This window comes from Lycium barbarum, chromosome 1 (genome assembly GCF_019175385.1).
Source record: "Lycium barbarum isolate Lr01 chromosome 1, ASM1917538v2, whole genome shotgun sequence".
NCBI classification, from domain to species: Eukaryota; Viridiplantae; Streptophyta; class Magnoliopsida; order Solanales; family Solanaceae; genus Lycium; species Lycium barbarum.
In genome coordinates this window covers 11,197,700-11,213,096 of record NC_083337.1, presented here as the reverse complement: position 1 = coordinate 11,213,096, position 15,397 = coordinate 11,197,700, and the positions used below count along the sequence as shown (strand labels likewise).

General features: G+C 33.5%; 1 pseudogene; it reads left to right on the top strand.

Moving 5' to 3' along the window:
- The first annotated feature begins 6,597 nt into the window (after positions 1 to 6,597).
- LOC132631793 (cytochrome P450 CYP72A219-like) lies at positions 6,598 to 15,306 on the top strand (annotated as a pseudogene).
- Positions 15,307 to 15,397: the final 91 nt, after the last annotated feature.

Below are 15,397 nucleotides of genomic sequence, written 5' to 3'. Positions count from 1 at the left end.
ATAGACACAACTGCTGTAAGCAAACTCCAACAACTATGAGAGTTGTTGCAATAAGACCAATACTTGTTGCAACAAGTGCACGCTTGTTGCAACAACTCACTTAGTTGTTGGAGTTTGCTTACAGCAGTTGGGGAAATAGACCCAACTGCTGTAAGCAATCTCCAACAACTAGGAGAGTTGTTGCAACAAGACCAATACTTGTTGCAACAAGTGCACACTTGTTGCAACAACTCACTTAGTTGTTTAGGTGACTGACATTCCTTATACTTTTAATGCAGTATGTTGCGAAATTATGCTCTTAATGCGTGTGAGGCAAAGCACTTTCACTAAGAACTATGCTTCCACAGATATAATCTTAGATCTCAACTTCTACAATATCATGCTCAAGCGATACACAAAGTTGTTGGATGAGAGCACACAGCCGAAAACTATTCCATTCAATCAAATACTTGATCATTTTATATGGGATGATGATGCTATCGCTTACTGTAGAGGTAGTGCACCTGCCAAAGGTGGTCGCGAGTGGGTTGGTGCCAAAAGGGTGCTTACTATCATGAACATAAATGTCAGACAGTTTGTCACCCTCGAATTCATAATTGAGGAGGGGGTGATAAATGTTTATGACTGCAACGTCCCAAAAATCCAAGAGGATGAGTTCTTCATCCACATCCAGCCAGTCATTGAATTATGGCCGAAACAACTGAAGCAGAGTGGCATGTTTGAACGCTTGCCTGAAAAGCTGCTCAACGAAGCTTGGAAATTTGTGCTGAAGGAGAATCTCCCCCGCAATGAAACTGCAATGGCATGCGGATCGTATTCACTTGCTTTTATTGAGCATTTGCTTACTAGCACTAACATGATGAAGCCTGAGACTCTATTGTGCGACAACTCAGTGGCGAGGATGCAATGGCGGTGGGCAGTGGGTGTGATAGATAAAGTTTTGGAGCCCTGAGCTGGCTGTTTAACAAATTACTACTTGAACAATTTTTTTTTATCCTTGTTATTATTTAGGAATGCTGTTGCAACAAATACAACAGATAGTACAGTTGTTAACAAAGTTGCAAAAAATTACTAATCTACTAATCTATTTAGAAAAGTTGCCTAAATGATTGGAACAGGTCATAGTTGTTGAAGAAGTTACTAATCCGTTCCAAACAAGTAACTAATCTCTTTAAAAAAGTTACTAATCTGTTGCATTAGATAATACATTTGTGAAAGAAGTTGCAACAAATTACTAATCTGTTTTAACAAGTTACTAATCCGTTCCAACAAGTAACTAATCTGCTGAAACAAGTTACTCATCTGTTGCAACAGATCATACTGTCATGGAAAGAAGTTGAACCAAATTACTAATTTTTGCCAACAAGTTACTAATCCGTTCCAACAAGTAAATAATCTGCTGAAACAAGTTACTAATCTTGTTGCAACAGATCATACAGTTGTGGAAAGACGTTGCAACAAATTAATAATCTGTTCCAACAAGTTACTAATCTGTTCCAACAAGTAAGTAATCTGCTGAAACAAGTTACTAATCTGTTGCAACAGATCATACAGTTGTGGAAAGAAGTTGCAACAAATTACTAAAAATTGCTTAAGTATATATATTGATGAATAAATATGATTGATTTCCATTGTTTATCACTAAATGTGGGTGAATCCCATCAATTCACTTCAATGATCACTCCATTTAGTGCATATTGGATTTAGTTGATCATCTATCCTGACCCAAAACACCATGAAATTGCTTAAGTATATATATTAATCAATAAATATGATTGATTTCCATTGTTTATCACTAAATGTGGGTGAATCCCATCAATTCACTATAATGATCACTCCATTTAGTGCGTATTGGACTTAGTTGATCATCTATCCTGACCCGAAACCCCATGAAATTGCTTAAGTATATATATTAATCAATAAATATGATTGATTTCCATTGTTTATCACTAAATGTGGGTGAATCCCATCAATTCACTACAATGATCACTCCATTTAGTGCGTATTGGACTTAGTTGATCATTTATCCTGACCCGAAACACCATGAAATTGCTTAAGTATATATATTAATCAATAAGTATGATTGATTTCCATTGTTTATCACTAAATGTGGGTGAATCCCATCAATTCACTTCAATGATCACTCCATTTAGTGCGTATTGGACTTAGTTGATCATCTATCCTGACCCAAAATACCATGACATTGCTTAAGTATATATATTAATCAATAACTATGATTGATTTCCATTGTTTATCACTAAATGTGGGTGAATCCCATCAATTCACTTCAATGATCACTCCATTTAGTGCGTATTGGACTTAGTTGATCATCTATCCTGACCCAAAATACCATGAAATTGCTTAAGTATATATATTGATCAATAAATATGATTGATTTTCCACTGTTTATCACTAAATGTGGCTGATTCCCTCTATTGATCACTAAATGTGGGTGAATCAAGTAGTATCTGTTGCAACAGATGTAGTATCTGTTGGAGCAAGTTTATTATCTGTTGCAGCAAGTGTAGTATCTGTTGCAGCAAACTGAGTAAGTTGCTGAACAAGTCATTACTCTTGCTGGATAAGACGCAACAAGTTACCCATTTTCTGTAACAAGTCACTCCACTTGTCTGATTTTCATTGTTTATCAGTAAATGTGGCTGATATGCATTGTTTATCACTAAATGTGGCTGATTCCCTCTATTGATCACTAAATGTGGGTGAATCAAGTAGTATCTGTTGCAATAGATGTAGTATCTGTTGGAGCAAGTTTAGTAGCTGTTGCAGCAAGTGTAGTATCTATTGCAGCAAACTGAGTAAGTTGCTGAACAAGTCCTTATTCTTGCTGGATAAGACGCAACAAGTTACCCATTTTCTGTAACAAGTCACTCCACTTGTTTGATTTCCATTGTTTATCACTAAATAAAAATTTCAGCTTACGTGTCAATATTTAAGAATAAAAAAATAAAAAACTGATTTTTCTTTTAAAAAAAAATGAAAATTTGATTTTTTTTTAAAACCCATATGTTTAAAAAAAAAAAAAAACTGAAAACATGATTTTTTTTTTAAAATATGGAAAAATGGATTTGTTAAAAATATGGAAAGCTTGATTATTTTTTTTAAAATGTCTTAAAAGATCTTGATTTTCATGATTTCATTTTCTTAGGACACTTTTAGTTTTCAAATAAAATCCGGAAAAATTGTTTTTCTTGTCAAAATTTGAAAAAAAAAACTGATTTTTTTATAAAATTTTGAAAAAATTAATTATTTTTTTAAAATGTGGAAAACTAGATTTATATTCTTATTTTAAGAAAATAAGGATTTTTAAGAAAAAAATTAAGTTTTCCCCCTTTTTATGTTTCAAGTGAAACACACTCTCTCTAGAGAGTGAAACACACACTCCTTGCCACGTCAACCTGAAGGGGGTAAAATATTACGGTTTTAAATAGTTTAGGGGGGTGATAGGACCAAAAATTAGGTAAGGTGTGTCGTAGCAAAAACGCTAGTAGGTGAGGGTAATGATGCCTTATCCCTAATTAAAACTTGAGTCACTCCGCTTGTTAGAAAAAACCCAACATATAACTTAGTTGCATCTGCTTAAAAACTCTGATTTTTTGTAATATGTTCAATGACTTACTAGTTGTTGCAACAAGTCCTGTTACTTGTTCGATAAAACCCAACAAGTTACAGAGTTGTTGCAACAAATTCATTACTTGTTGGAAACTGTACAACAATTTATTAACAAGAATATTTACATTAGTGATTTGAACACGAATAACATATCATATAAACCAAGTTCATAATCACCAAGAATATAACTTACCATGTTAAGAAATAATAACATTAAAATGTCATAAAGATCCAACAGGTAACTATTATTACAACACAATGCAATCTACAACTATGGAGCATTTCGGCTTGGACATGTTGTTTTTTTGTGGCCAACTGTTTTGCATAAGGAGCATTTGTTTTTCCGCATAGCCCTCTTTGTCCACCTTCTTCCGTGTTTGTTAGAACTTAAAATCTTCACATCCCTTGGCCACCACTTGCACTTCAGATGTTCACACCTAAAGCAATACACACTTCGCGAATTGCATGACATTCCTTTATAAAAACCTGTTTCGTCATCTTGAACATGGCTGGACTGTGATGATTGTGCAGCACATGGTGTATTACTCGCAAGTTCGGGTATAGGGATCGGCTCACCCCCACTTCCATGGGGCTTCGCACTTCTATTATCTGGAATATCCATATCCACCCCTTCCAATTTATCATTTAATACATCTTGTTGGTCTTGAGCTAAATTATGGTTCTCGACCGGGCTTCCAACCACGTATACCCTTAAAATGGGCCTAGCTACATCTTTCAAATAAGTACGCAAACGACTCTGATCGGTTATCTTAAAAGGCAAGACCCTCTGATTTTCAAAAGAGTTATGCATGTAAGTGATGACAAGGTCTTTCGGTTCACAAGTTAATTCACAATAGTTAATGATTAAGTTCACAAAATCATCAAACTCAACATCTCTTGGGACAGTCATCGCTATCGTCTCTAACATGTGACTACCCTTCCATCGCCAAATATATTGATTGTTCACCTCGATCCATTCACCATGGCAATCAACACCTATTATTATTGATTCCCCCATTAATGGTGCCTGAAGATATTTTGTTTTAAGAAAATCAGTCATGACCAGCGCAAGTCAAAGGCCACTTAAATTTATGATTAAGTTCATAGTTGAGTGGTTTTTTCCTGTAATTTTGGACCCAAATTAGTTAACTTAATAACAACTTTGAGCGGCCTTTGAGCTTGGATGTTCAAAGTTGTCACAACTAGTAATTACAATGCTTGAATGTCAAGTGTTGAAATTACTCTAGGTGACAGCTTTGACCACCCCAAGCCCAAAGGCCACTTAAATTTATGATTAAGTTCATAGTTGAGTGGTTTTTTCCTGTAATTTTGGACCCAAATTAGTTAACTTAATCACAACTTTAAATGACTTTTTGGAACAAGTAACTGACTTGTTGCAACAAGTAGGTTACTAGTTGCAACAACTCGCTTATTTGTTGGAGATAGCTTCAGTTTTTTCTCTGTCTCATATCAAAATGGAACAACTATATGACTTGTTGGAACAACTAACTTACTTGTTGCAACAAGTATGTAACTTGTTCCAACTATTTGGTAACTTGTTGGAGACAGCTTCAATTTGTCTGTTTGATAACAAAATGCAATAACTAAGTGACTTGTTGGAAAAAATAACTGACTTGTTGCAACAAGTAGGTTACTAGTTGCAACAACTCACTTATTTGTTGGAGACAGCTTCAGTCTCTGTCTCTGTTTCATAACAAAATGGAACAATTATATGAATTGTTAGAACAACTAGCATACCAGTTGCAACAAGTATGTAACCTGTTCCAACTACTTGATTACTTGTTGGAGACAGCTTCAGTTTTTGTCTCTTTCATAACAAAATGCAACAACTAAGTGACTTATTGAAACAAATAACATACTTGTTGCAACAAGTAGGTTACTAGTTGCAACAACTCACTTATTTTTTGGAGACAGCTTCAGTCTCTGTTTCATCCAACAACTGTAAAATATGTCCAACAGCTGCTGTAATTGATGCAGCAAGTATCATACTTGTGCAACAAGTAACTCAGTTGTTGGAAAGAGTAGGAGCTCTCCAACAGATTTCACAGTTATTGCATAAAGTACAACAACTGTTGTAAATTATTTATTCACATTTTTTGTATTGTTGCAACAGATTAGTAAATTTGTTGCAACAACTTCATAATTTATCAACAACTCTTGCAGAAACACTAGGACCACAACAGCTGATGCAAAAAGTTCAGAAGCTCTTACACAGCAGCTTTAGAACTTGTTGCAACAACTATACTGCTGTAACCACGAATCTGGGAAAATCAGCAAATAAGGCAAATATACCCAGATGAACAATTGAAAGAAACAGTATTGTTTAACTTACCAATGGACCCGAAAACACTTATGAAGTAATGCCAGTGCTACACCAATGACATTCAATCAAAAAATTGTAAAATCGAATGATTTTTTTTCTTGAACAATGGCGGAAGAAGAAGAAGAAGAAGAAGAAGAAGAAGAAGAAGAAGAAGAAGAAGAAGAAGAAGAAGAAGAAGAAGAAAGCAGCACAAAGAACAGATGGGAAGAACAAAAATGGAGGAAACGGCGCTGAAGAGGATTTTTTTTCCCCCGATTTTTGTATTTTAGGGTTTATAGTGGTTGGGTCAAAGTGTTAAAAATAAAACTTTGGGGCAAAGTATTAAAAGTAAAGTTTAGGGTCAAAATGTTAAAAATAAAACTTAAGGGCAAAGTATTAAAAATAAAATAGAGGGCCAAAGTGTCAAAAATAAAACTATTGGGCAAGCTCAAAGCCCCTTAATCACTAATCAAATTTAGTCACCTCTACTCAATAATTAAAACTTGAATCACCTCTCTTCAATTTTAAAACTTAAAAGTCACTTATAATTAAATGACCCGGTTTTTGGTTGCTGGGTGTTACAAGGACATAGTGCTGTCGATTCGTGATTGGCTCGGTCGGTTGGAACGCCCCATACAGGTCTATTGACAATTAAAAGGAACGAGTTAAATCTTACTCAATTTCAAATTCCAAAATATTAGCAGTCTGTACATAGGTCAAATAAGAACTTAGTCTTATTTAGTTATAAAAATAATTAAATAATAATAATATGAGAATATAGTAAATGACAATTGTATCTATTGTGGAGTCTTTTAATATAGGGTAAAAAGTTCAATCAACATTTCTAAGGCCTTTCATGCTTTTAATATAGTATAGATTAAAAAGAAATCATATAATAAGTCAAAAAAAAAAAAAAAACTTATAAGACAGTTTCACCAGCTTATAATTGTTTAGTCAAACACCCTCTCTATAATATCCTTAGCATCATCTATAAATTGTGCCCGCTACTCTCTCATATCCTTAGCATCATCCTTTCTTACGCAGCTCTCTATAGTACTATTTAATTTGTACTTGTTATAGTGAAGATAGAATGAAGCATAATCCAATGGTAATGACCATAGGTTTGGTACTTATTTTAACATGGGCTGCTTGGTGGATTTTGGAGTATATTTGGTTGAGGCCAAAGAAGATGAAAAAATGGCTGAGAAAACAAGGTTTCAAGGGTAACAATTACAGGCTATGGCATGGAGACTTGAAAGATATGAACAAGATGAACACTGATGCATTCTCCAAACCTATCAGTCTCACTGACGATATCTTGCCTCGTGTGGTGCCATTTCATCACCATATCATACAGGAATATGGTAAACTTTTAAATTCCTTTATCCTTGGATTTATCAAATTTACTACTCTCTCCGTTCACTTTTACTTGTCCACTATACTAAAACTAGATATCAAGCTTTACTTATTCAGTTTGAAAAATTAAGAGATAATATCATTTTATACCTATTCTACCCTTATTATTTAGTAGTATTCCCTCTATTTGGGGAATCTATGAGGTGATTCTTTGACCATGTTTTCCTTACATTTTTTCTAAATTATTTGAATTATAAATTCTTATGACCTAGTACTACTTTTTATGTAGTTTCTAAAAATATAAATTTTATTTTTACAAATTTGAAAAACCTACATCAAAATTTATGGTCAAAGTTTTACCGTCGTACTCCGAAAAGATTTACATAAATTAAAACAGAGGGAGTACTAATTATTTTCAATTCATTTCTCAATGACTGAGATGACTTCTAATAAGTAGGGGGTGATATAGTAAAATTATTAGTTCATTTATTGCTTCTTAAGGGGTGTGCCAAGTCAAACATGGATAAGTAAAAATAAACAGTGGGAGTATGTCTCTATTTTTGAACGTTATTACACCCTTCGTTTCATTTAATATGACACTTTCCTTTTTAATATGTTGAAAAAAATGACACTATTCTATAGCTAAACATTAGATTGTTGGGATTCGAAATAATTGGGTGTCAGCGAAAGTTAAACAATTGTAAATCTTGAGCGATATAAGTCAGAGCCAAAGAGAAATATTATACTATTAATTAATTTAATATAATTTGATCAATTGGCCTACATATGAAAAAACTAATATAAAAGAACCAAAGAGAAATATACTATTAATAAATTTAATATAGTTTGACCAATCGGCCTACATATGAGAAACTAACATAAAAGAAATATAAAAATCATAGAGAGAAAAAATCTCCCTCTAAATTAAATAAGACTCTTTTAGTGACTACTAGAAGCGGATCCAGAATACGAAGTTTATGGTCTTAAGTTAAATATTTTATACAATAATAATTGAGTTAATAATCAATTATTTATTAATATTTAGTCGGATTTGGATAAAAGCTAGTGAATTCATGTGAATCCATAGCTTCTACATTAGATTCGTCGCCACCGGTGACAATATTATGGATATTATTGTGGTGTCGTGTGAGAAAGAAAAATAGAAGTACAAAATTTCTCCTCCAAGAAAAGGATAGATGTGGAAGAGTTAAGAAAACGTTTTTGAAATAAAATACAATTATATATGGTAAAATCAAAATAGGGCAGCTAGGAAATTGAGGACAAATTCTAACAATGATTACATCCTAATTTTAGTAAGATGTTTTTAAAGTTATAAATGTTGTGACATATCTATAGAAATGTCATGGACTTATGGCATGTTCAAAATTTTAAACTTAACCTTTTGTATGTAATAAACAAAATCTATTTTCTTAATCAACTTGATCAAACACCGTCCAAATGAACAGTGGATATCATCTATATTTTTTTAAATCTCTCATTTCTTTTAATTGGGGATAGGGGAAGGGAAAAATAAGAGAGGAGATTATAAGGTGAGAATCAAATCCTCACTAACAAAATGAAAGTTTAAATACCAATCGACTAAGCTATTAATTAAAGTTCTCCGAATATCTCGGCTTTATCTTGGTCGATGAGAGTGACCTTTGCATTCCAAGAAGTAACAAGTGAAGGTATGGGTGTCAAGTGGGCTGGGTCGGGCCGGGCCATTTTAACGTGGACCACAAGGGGCCGGGTAGGGGCCGGGCCGTAAGTTAAGGGGTTGGGCTTGGAGAGGGAAAGGGTGTCCGGTCCAGCCCACCTCGGATAGGGGCTACACCTCGGGCTAACCGGGCCCGTTAGTGGGTTGGGCCGGGTTTTAGTTAGTGGGCCGGGCCGGGTTTTAGTTAATGGGTCGAGCCGGATTTTAATTATTTAAAAAAAAATTCTAATACTAAAATTTATTAAGTTTGATACTTTAAAATCTAGTTGTTGTCAACTTTATTTTAACCATCAAGTTCCTTAAATTATACTTTGGCCGTATTTTCAATCTATAAATACCATTCAGTTTTCTCCATATTATCTCACAATTCCCTACTCTCTTCTTTCTCTAAATTTCCTACTCATCTAAATGGGAACTAAATGGGAACAATGCACATGAGTTTTGATACTAAACCAAAGTTCTTAATTTAATTATCTCATCTGATCCTAAGTCCTAATGTCATGTGCAGATTGTCACACTCCATCATCGGCGGAGACATTTCAATACGCTAAAAAATATTTATTAATTATGATATATAAAATATTTGAAACTAATAAGATTTTATTAATATTATATATATATATATATATATATATATAACTAATAGTTTATATTATTATATACTGTATAACCTATTGAAATATTTTTGAACTTGTGTAAGCCAACAGCAAGATAGTAACTTAAAAGGGGTATTTGATTTATTTCACGCATCAGCAATTTCAGAGGCTTGTTATTTCACTGATTTTGTCAGCCTCTTATAATGTCTTGTTGCTTTTGGGCACTGATCAATGTTTGTCCCTCCTTGCAGAAATTTATCTTGGAGTTGCTGCTTGTGTAGGATTAGTTTTACACAATTACATTTATAGTTCTATTTTGACTGCGTACAGATTATTATTCTTGTAAGTAAAATTATAAATAAAATTATAACACAAATTTGAAAAGAAATTCAAAGGCTCAGTGAGCCTTTTGTTTTATTAATCGATAATTGCAAAGTCGAATTTAAACTTTAAAGCTTACAAACTTACATGAGTTAAAATTAATGGTTAAGTTTTAATTAACTAAAGTAAGATTCTAACTATGGTTTGAATAATTAATAAATATTTCACATATTTGCTTCCAAAATTTTAAGAATCCCACAATTATAGCTACAACTATTTTTATTGGGATACAATGTTTTTAAAATACTTATTATTAGTAATAAATGTAGTACTTATTTTTAAAAAAAAAAATTGAAGTGGGTCGGGCCGGGCCGGTGCCCCGGTGGGCCATCACCCGGGCTGCTGGTGGGCCCGGGCTGGTGGGCTGTTCACCTTGTCCGGCCCAGCCCCCTAATAAAACCCACCTAGCCCAGCCCCTTACAACTCTTAGTGGGCTTGGGTCGGACTAGTGGTGGGATGAGTTTACCGAGCCGGGTCCGGATTGGCCCATCCCACTTGACACCCTCAAGTGAAGGTAATCGTTTGTGTGTATAAGACAAAAGCAAAGGATGTTTCTTAAATTACGAAAGTTAGCTAGTCCTCACATTCATAAAATTGCAATTTCTCCCTATCATGCATGTCACAATCATTCTCCTCTCTCTCTCCCTCTTTTCTTTTTTTTCTTTCTTATCTTATACTTCCTTCGTCCCAAAAAAAAATATACTCTTTTGACTTGACACAAAGTTTAAAAAATAAAGTTTTTTTTTTTAAAATATGTATTCCAAAACAAGCCTTAAATATTTGTGTGGATGTAAATCATCTCATAAAGTTAAATTGTTTCTAAATATAGAAAAGGGAACAATCTTTTTGGGACAGACTAAAAAGGAAAGGAGGACAATTTTTTTGGAACAGAGGGAGTGACTTGTTTGGTCAAAGCTTATTTTTCTCCGAAAGTGTTTTTTTCTTTCAATAAGTGTTTATTTAAAATTTAAAAAAAAAGTGAGATGTTTGCCCAAGTTTTGGGAGAAAATAAGTGCTTGGAAGTAATGGAAGTTGTTTTTTTGGAAGTAAAAAAAAAATAACTTCTGTCCAAAAGCACTTTTGAAAAAAATACACTTAAAAATTCTTTTCTAAAACTTGATCAAACGCTAATTGCTGCTCAAAAGTATTTTTTTACATTAATTGGCCAAACATAAATTATTTTTTGTCAAAAATAATTTTTTGAAAAACACTTTTCGAAATAAATTAATTTTAAAAGCTTAGCCAAATAAGCTATTAATCTTTAATTTGGTTTATTGATAAATAAACGGACACATATCTAGAAAGGAGGGTGCATATTGCAAAGTGGACACTCGCTAAAATCGGAACTCAACAAAAAGAATGAGAGACACATGATCTCATTACCAGTCACAAGACAAAATAAAAAAGTATAGTGGTCCTGCATGATTGCAAAAAGCCAAAAACGGTTTACGGCTGCATGCATGCTTCTAGACCTCTCACTTTTCAACAAAAATAGTTTGTGTTTATCTCCAGTTGGGTTATTTCTCGTAGGGGTGTGCATTATTCTAATTAAACAGACTTTTTATTTTTATTTCATGATATTATAGTTGTTTTGTCTTTACCTAAGAGTTCTAATTTAAATTGAATACAATGACACGTTAAGTTACTTAGAAATGACTCATAATGTGCCCATATTAAGTTGGTGAGAAAATTCACTACAATTTAATCAAATTGCTTTATAAATGCGACTTCACAAGTTGTTGTATTATTGCAGTTAGAAACTAAAAATGTACCAAAAAATATCTTTAAAGTATGCGTTTAGGTCCAAATATACCCTTATTAGTCTTTGAGTAATTAGCATCCTCAGTAAAATAATTTTTACAGCATCAGGTTATATTTACGTGTTGTACTTTGTAACATGTAATACATCTTTGTTTTAAGATTTCAAATCGCTCATCTTAAGAATGCTTATCTGTAAATATTATTTGGATGACATGACAGTGTAAAAAAAATATTTACTTTGATTGTATATAAAACTTAAACTCTTAATTTAATGATGTAAATTTTTTAAATACGACCGTGAACAGAACTTAAACTCTAAAACTAAAGGTAATATTGGTGTAATTATGAGTCCTATCGAGGAAATAATTAAGTCATAATTTATTGATTGATTGAATCATTAATCATTTCTTTTTTGTTTTACAGGAAAAAAATCATTCACATGGCATGGTCCAACACCAAGGATACACATAATGGAGCCGGAATTGATAAGAGAAATATTGTTCAAATACAACACTTTCCGTAAACCCATGTCACAACCATTGGTAAGTCTACTTGTTAGCGGGGTTGTGTTTTACGAAGGTGAAAAGTGAGCAAAGCATCGAAGAATTCTCAATCCTGCATTCAAATTGGACAACTTGAAGGTAACACTTCCAACTCCCAATAAATTACGCATTCATTCTCTTTTCTTTAGGGATAAGGCATAGAAACATACCTAAATTATAATAAAATTTCTAACTACTTTACCTATTATTATTATTATTATTATTATTATTATTATTATTATTATTATTATTTATCCCCTTCACTAATTATCTGACAAAAAAAAAAAAAAAAAACACAACATGTGCAAACACACCTTATTCATTTTTGCATCTCAAACTACAATACATCTCGCACCATCACTCTTTGGGATAGTATATCAGATCTTCAACTATTTTTTCCCCTCTAAGTAGCTTTAATGTTGCTGAATTTTCCTTAAACTCCCTCAAATGTACTTCTTGCACATTAAAAAAACAAGTTCTTTCTTTGAAGACCCTGTCTTTTAGTCTTGAATAAGCGCGTGTTTGCACTTGCTATGTTTAACTTATTTTCTTATCAAATAATTAACGAAGGGGGTAAATAATACGAAAAAATAAGTTGGAAGGGGGGGTTAAGTGTGTAAACAATAATTTCATCACAGTTTAGGTGTGTATCTATGATTTGTTGTGAAGTAACTAAATTGGACTATTATATATCACAATGTTAATAACCACATGATGTACAGCAAATGCTACGTGTCATCTATGAGAGCCGCAGCAGTATTATAGAAAAACTAGAGAAAGTGGTAACAGAGAATAGGAGGTGGAAGTTGATATGTGGCCTTGCCTGGGAAATATATCTGCTGATGTAATATCTCGAACAACATTTGGAAGTTTCTATGAAGAAGGTAAAAGGATCTTTCAACTCCAGACTGAACAAGCCAGACTTACATTTAGCATTTTGCAGTCAAATTACATACCTGCTACATACCTAGCATTTTATTTTAGGCAGAATACCTAAAAAAACTCTTAAATTTAGCGCGTTTTATTCAAATTCTTTTATATTATACATTTGGTCCTAATTACTCCGTTTGTACTTTTTTTTTATAATCATTACCCCTCAAACAATAACTGGTCTAATTACCCTCTGTACTTGGCTTTCTATAATCTAAGTCCAAGCGATTCAAATGACGTTTGGCGCGTGGGAGTATAAATAATAGCCATGTCATATTAGTCTAATGTGCAAAAAAATCTAATATACCATTTTCTTTTATATTTAGTCATTCCAACGGCTATTTCCTATCTCTTTCCATATATCTTTTCTATGCCTCCATTAAAATACATATACCGATTTTCCTTCTTTTACCATTTTTCTTTTGAGGGGATAACTATTATAGAAAAGTCGATTATATGGGGTAATTAGGACCAGTTATTGTTTGAGAAGATAACGATTATAGAAAAGTTAAATACAGGAAAGTAATTCGGAACAAATATAGTTTAAGCGGACTGAATATACACGCCAAGTTTAGGGATTCGAGGTCTTTAGGTATTCTGCTTTAATTTTATGAAATCATAAATGTAAACACATTTGTTTTTCATATGATTAGGGTTTTGCCAACTAAAACGAACAAGAGAATGAAACAAATTCACACTGAAGTTCGTGAGCTTATGAAGGGAATCCTCAACAAAAGAATAAAACCAGGAGAAGCTCGAAATGATGATGACTTGCTAGGCATACTCATGGACTCTAACTTGAGAGAAATTCAGAAATTTGAAAACAGCAAATTAAATCAGGCCGGGGCCGGGCGCCAGCCCAAGCCCGGGATCACCATTGAAGAGTTGATTGAAGAGTGCAAGCCATTGTTTTTGCGGGCTAAGAGACAACTTCAAACTTACCTGCTTTTACAATGGTTATGCTTGCTAAGCATAAGGATTGGCAAATTCGTGCTCGACAAGAGGTCCTTGGGAACAATATCCTGGATTTTGACACATTGAACCACCTAAAAATTGTAAGTTATGGCTTACTCCCTAATTTTTTCTAGTGTATTTTATAATGGTAGAATATCTAAAGACCTTCCTAAACTTGATGCGTTTTATTCAGATTTTTTTAAAACTATACTTGATTCTAATTATCGTCAGTACTTGGCTTTTTTATATGATCGCTATCCCTCAAACAACAACTGCTCCTAATTAATAATCCCCTATACTTGACTTTTCTATAATCAATATTGTTTGAGGGGGTAACAATTACTATAAAATAGTCAAATACAGAATGGTAATTAGGATCAGACATAGTTTAAGAGGAATTTGAATAAAACGCGCAAAGTTGGAGATGATTTTTAGGTATTCAGCCAATATTATTTACTATAGAAGTAGGGGGAATGAAAGTTTATAAATGATTTCTTGCAGGTAACCATGATTCTATATGAGGTTTTAAGGCTATACCCTCCTGCAATGACGATGGTGCGAAAGATTGACGAGGTGACAAAGCTAGGAGATGTAACCTTACCGGCTGGGGTGGAACTTGTTCTACCAATAATCTTAGTTCACCATGATACTGAAATTTGGGGTGAAGATGCAAATGAATTTAAACCAGATAGGTTTTCAGAAGGTGTAGCAAAAGCAACAAAAGGGCAATTAGCTTCATTCTTGCCTTTTAGTTCGGGTCCTCGAATCTGCTTAGGACAACATCTAGCAATGATGGAAGCAAAAATGGCGATAGCGATGATCCTACAATGCTTCTACTTCGAGCTCTCACCATCTTATGCTCATGCTCCATTTCCTATACTCACCCTTCAACCCCAACTCGAGTTTCAGATACACCGAAAAATAGAAGGGCTTTAAAATAGAGGAATAAGTAATATCGTGTCGTTGAGAATCATTTCTAGTTTATGTGAGGTGCATGCATGCAACTCACTGTGGTGTTTTGATCGTGAATGTTACTTCAGCCAATTACCTTGGCTTTCATGCTTTAGCTTTGAATGTATAATCAGGGACGAATAAGATAATTTCTCTCTCTAAAAATCCTCTCCGTACACATATGACCGTTAATAATATAACGGTAATTTAAATCCATCAAACACCGTGTTTGAGGACAAGCGCCACCCTATGGGGC